Genomic DNA, 6,000 nt, shown 5'->3' on the forward strand with positions numbered 1-6,000 from the left:
CGCGCGTCCTCGGGGACTCGCAATCTGCTTGCGTCGAATGGCGCGAGCTCCCGGCAGCAGGATTTAACTTCCGACCCCGCGAGCGTAACGCAATCATTATTCTGCGTTGCTGGGAGTCTGGCCAACGACGCACGCAGGGCGCGAGTGACGCGAAGGGTCGTGAAACGGGGCGAAGCCGCCGCTGAGCGCAAATACACTGACACGAGCGAAACCGTAGCTTTAAAATCCCCATTCCTTTACCTACCTTTTGCACTATCTGTACGCGTTCGTGCACAGACGACACCTTCAGCTTTCCTTCGGGTCTGAAACCGTGCCTGACCCATGTAATTTGGCATGGGTAATAAAGCTGGAAGTTTAAGCCTGTCGCGTTGTGCATCGGTGGCCCGAGAGCACACGACGGCTCAAGTGTACACTGCATTGAGTGTATTCATATTACAAAGCGGTATCTGACGTTAGACATATATAGAATGACGCAAATTTGCCAGGTGAATCGCGATATTGTTATTTTTTTCACTGTCAGATGTAAGCTGAAAAGTGATACTTGTCGAATTTAGTTTAGCGTAGAATAATGTTCGACAAGAACGATAGGAGACAAAAGAACGTTTAGATTAGTTTTCCAACATGGATGCTTGAATTTTGAACGAGCGTAGTGCAACGCAGAAAAGCTGACAAGACGTGTTATCTAAATCAATCGCCCTATTCGCGTTAGGGCATTTGTCAAGAAGCTTTATATTTTTTGAGTGAAGCCGTTCTGGACAAGCGGCTGTGAATTAATGTGATGTCTGCCATTGATTGTTATGAACTGTGTAATTTGTAATTACGATGCATCTAGATAGCCTACGTATGTACACGCTTTGCGTACTGATCTGTAGTCATTTAGAGTTGTGTGTATAGGTAATGCGTGTATAGCCTGTGGTTTCTTGCGCACTTGTCAGGAACTCTGATCAAGTTGGACTGATGGGACAGCAGGCGCATATCACAAAGTAGATTTATTGCGACAGCAATTAAATGGACACTCTAGGCAAATTTCTGCCGTCGGCGTCGCCGTGATGTCCCTTCCGAGTGCGATAAAATCGCGTCCACGTGCCGTGTGTTGTAGATGCGAGGGAAAGCATGCGAGGCGGAGCCGAGAAAGATGGTGACTTGGTGCTAGAGCACTGCACGGGCTCGGGCTTACCCGAAAGCCCGGGCCCGGCGTGTGCTTTTTGACCCGGGCCCGGGCCGGGCTCGGGTTTTTTGACGCGGGCCAGGGCCATGCTCGGGCTTTCTGGTGGTGTGCATGTAACGTGAAGCGAGTTATTCTCGGGCGTCTCAACTCTGAAAAACATTATTTTTCGGTCTCGGGCCAGGTTCGGGCCGGTTTCGAGTCGGGCTCGGGCCGAGCTCGGGCCTAAGGTAAAGGGGTGGCGGGCTGGGCCGGCGGGTAACGTAGATTATTTCCGGGCCCGGGCCGGGCCGGGGTCTCGCCATAAAAGTTTTTATCGGGCTCGGGCGGGCCGCCCAACGTAAGAACGGGCCCGCGCCGGGCCCGGGCTGATAAAATCGGCCCGTGCAGTGCTCTAGGCGTAACCGCTGTCACAGCAAATGAGTTCACTACCAAAAACAGCGCCTAAGGTCTGTGGAAATTGTAGCATTTATATGGACATTCCATGCGCATTTTTGCCATCGCCGTGGCCGTCGCCGTGATGTTCTGTATAAAGTCCAAGGGCGATAACACCGTCGCCGCGTGCCGCATGCTGTAGGTGCGAGTGAAAATGCGCGAGGGGAGTCGACGATAGCGGCTCAATCTCGCAATCTCAAGGAAGGAAAGCGGGGAGGAAACGCGCCGTCTTCCAACGCGCGCGTGGCGCCATGGGGAGGGGATGGAATGGGGGGCGCCGCTGTACTCGGGTAGCAACTGCGCACTGCGTGGCCACGCACGCACTATCTGAAAACCGATCTACGTCGGGGGCTGAGTCTAGGTGCAACGGCGGCTCATACCTTTGTGCGCGCTGCGTTCACGCCACTCAGATTGAGTTGAAGTGACACACAGCACGAAGATCACTTCACTCGCTGCTGCTGCCGCGTTTTCTCACTCCAGCATTTTGACAGCAAGTGTTCGTGGTCATCGAGTGTGATGCGTTCAAGTTTGCATGTGCCCGCTGACACCGCGCCTGTTAATTTAGATAGCAAGCGAATGTTCACAAGTTTATGCGGCCGATAAAACTACTATCCTTACTTCGTATAGCTGTCTACGCATTAGCTATCGCAATCGATGGTTCGTCTTTCGGGCGGAACTGCTACTTTTTTGTTGTTGTTTACACTTTCAATCACCTAATCAGTCTGAGCGACCTAATGAAGTGCCTGGAGCACTCTGCTGACAAATAAGTGACACGAGGCACTAGATGACCTGTGGGGGATGCCTAATCGCAATTCTTGTTGGGCTAAATGGACGCTGGCGCTCTGTTTACCTGCCGACCCTGATTCATCGTACGATTTCCCATGTGTCGCAACGTTAAGCTTACAGGGCAGTGTCTCGCTGATGCAACGAAAGTGACCGAGCATTTACAAGCGAGCTGACGCTAGGCGGCGAGCCTCGTCCGCTGCGCCTTGCACTCTGTCTGCGCAGCCGTCACCGCTTCCTTTTCGGACGACAAGCTATAATGTTTTGGGTCTCCGTGGAAGTAGAACCAAAGCTGATAGTGACAAAGCGGGGAATTGAGAAACAACGAACGTAACGATGTGTATATGGCTTGCGAATGGATAAGGAAGAAGGATCGTTGAAGAGCCGTGCGAACTATTAAATTAGATAAAGGAGTGGAGTGCGCGATGAAAAGGGGTAAAGCGCTAATATAACAGCGCATTTCAGGTCATAACAAATGGAAAGATTTTCTCCACGCAAAAGTATCTGTTGGAAGAAATGCGCGGTTTTGTTACTGCTGTCGTGTTGTAGTGACAATGTGGGCATTTATTGTGGCGCTGTCTAGAAATAGCGCTCGAAAGGGTATCGTGACATTTGTGGTAGTATATTGTGTAAAATTATTCTGTGCAGTGGAGCAGAGAAGTGCCTTATAATGTTACGGAATACTAAAGAACTTCCCATATATCTCCTATCAAGAAGAAGAGATATCCATGACACGCGTGTTCTTGCATGATCAAAATACCTATCTTATTCCTTGTCGCCGTGTAAGAATAATTCCATTGGGTGTGAAAAATGATGACGCCGGGCTGTAGCTTTAAAAGGGGCCCTGAATCACTTGTGATCGAAGTGGGGAAATGAATTTGAAGTTGAATTTGACTATTTGAGAAATACTTTGCCGCAAAGAGTACTTCATTGTTAAGCCTAATGTAGAGCAACCTTTCAAACGCTGATCACATGATGTGCGCCCATTACGCACATTGTTCTTCAAAGTGATATATGACACAAACACACGTTTCAATGCAGTTTACAAAAAGCTTTATTTTATTTATTACTTTGAAGTGACTGCTAGAACTGCTTTGGGGTCGTTATGATACACACTGATGTTTTCCGTTCTTATGTGAAAAATTTTTTGGCCAAATTTAACTTGACGAATGACCCGTTTACTGTAGTTGGTCAACTCGGATCGTTGAAATAATCGAGGCCAAACTCCACGAAGTGGGTGAACTACAGCTTTGTTTCCGATTTCGAGATGTCTACGTTAAAGTCTCCGACAACGACCACCGGCGAGGGATTGGTGGCAACGTACGTTGATCATCGCGGAAGTGCGCGCACCTCTTCAATTATGAAGTTTGACGGCTTTTTTTATTTGAATGTTTCGTATTGAAACGAAAGCTGTGCTGTATGTTCGCTTTACGCATCTGCCTTATGGAGGTATGAGCCACTGCTCCTGGCCCAGCACTGTGGGTCCACCTCTGCTTTGATGTCGACGTAATAGACGCGAAAAAAATCCCGGGATCCTAGTCATAGACAGCTTCGCTGTTAAATATCGCTCTAAAAAGTCTATTTCAGTCTTACTATTTCTGGTACAGTTCCCCGGAAAGAAGAAGGTTTTATTATTATTATTATTATTATTATTATTATTATTATTATTATTATTATTATTATTATTATTATTATTATTATTATTATTATTATTATTATTATTATTATTATTATTAACAGTTTACACGAGCCATCTTACACAATTACGCCTCTTGTGCTCCACAGTAAAAACAATTATTGACCGAGGACAACTATGGACATATAAAAAAATCAAAGCCCCTTTCGTTAAGAAAGATGGTTGAACGCGAATATTTCTCCCATGCAAACTAAATCAAAATCAAAGTCCAAATCCAACGATCCCGCAACGAACCCAAGAAATGCTGAGCGACCCGATGCGATGCATATGTGATTTGATTGCTTCTTTAGGATTGCATTTTTTGAACTTTAAAGTTGAATGAAAACACATTTCGTTAAGTTGCATAGCCTAATTTAGATCATGCAGCCGTTGATTACACACATAGACACTCACACTTTCACGGAAGACTCTACACTTGCACAGTATTGCCTTGTGATCGCTGTGGTAGACGGTCAGAGGCTCTGCAGTTGCCGATACACGGAATCGGCCTTACGGGCACGATCGCACTCGCGCTTACGTTCGCGTATGGCAGCCTCTTCTGCCGTGCGCTGCACCCGCGGCCTACCCATGGTAACAAGCAGGAATGCACTGCGTGACACGCGTAATGCAATGCAGATATATACAGTTCGCCTGGGTAGCGTGGCGTTGCAGTTCCCATTGTTCTTATCGGTACAACTGCAAATGTAAACTGTAGTGTTCTACGATCCGTATGTCGTGCGCCGTTATATTGTGTGCGCAGATGCGCAGATAGTTTCATTGCGTAAGTTGGCTTTCCTGCAGTGCGTTTGCGGTGCTCACGGACAAATCAGTAAGACATAGAAAGTCTTGCTTTAAAATGACTGAAACTTGTAGCAACGCTTGTAAAACTTGTAGAAAGCAAATGTCGCTCCATGACACACATCACAGCTGTGAGGAAACTGAAGTATGCGGGAAACTGTACGCGCAGTACAGCTGGCATTCGTGCCCAATACAATCTCCAGACATGTGTCGTTGCGATTAGTGGGCCTTTTAGCTTATTATGATTGGACACGCAACGGAGTTTTGACATTGCAAAGTGTTTTTTTCCAGATGAGGTTGACACATGAAATCACCTCTAATAAATAGCTATGCGTCATGGGCACATGCTACGCGGAAATTGTGAAACAGGAACTTCTAAGCGTCGCCTGGAAGGTGCAGAGCGATCTGCGTACTGTCATTGTTTAAAAGCGGCAGCCAAACTGAGGTAGTGAATGGGTCCGCGGTTGCGGTTGCTCCTTCTTCTTTGCCGAATAGATTACACACGTGAGAGTGTGTCCAATATGTACTACGCCTACAGATTTTCCAGTGACCCGCAGTGCTCTCTACGGAATTACGCCGGGAAATAAAAAACGGTACCTTAATATCCTCAGTGCAACAAATATTCCTTTATCAAAGCGAAACTTTCTATGCCTGCTTTCCCGGGGTTTTGCTCATCTGCTCTCTCGGTTTCTCGCCAAATAAAGTGAATCGATTCTGGAGTTTGTGCAATAGTAAAGTGGACCGACGCTGGAGACAGTGTCATAGCAAAGTTGGCCGATCTCGGAGACAATGTAATCCATTGTGGCGTGGGTCGCGTGGTGGGCGTCCCCGCGTCTTGCCGTCTTGCTGGTGAGGCAAGTAATTGCTGGGCTGCAAAATCCTGTGCAGAAGATGAATGGTCGTATAGCATTTAATTAAACCTTTCACGAAACCTTCCCTTCACAGATTCCAATGTGGGTGATTGTCCTGTCTAATATTGAATAGAAATTGAGTTGACGCTTACGCATCATCTCTCGATTTCCACTCTGTGTTTCTTATCCTTTCTTCTTTTTTTTTTTGTAGAAAATAAAGTAAAAGTAAAAGATTTAGTGACCTTATAATTGGACTGCTGCTTATCGTCACATAAGACTAATTATTTAAATAA

The sequence above is a fragment of the Dermacentor silvarum genome, chromosome 1 (genome assembly GCF_013339745.2).
Source record: "Dermacentor silvarum isolate Dsil-2018 chromosome 1, BIME_Dsil_1.4, whole genome shotgun sequence".
NCBI lineage: Eukaryota > Metazoa > Arthropoda > Arachnida > Ixodida > Ixodidae > Dermacentor > Dermacentor silvarum.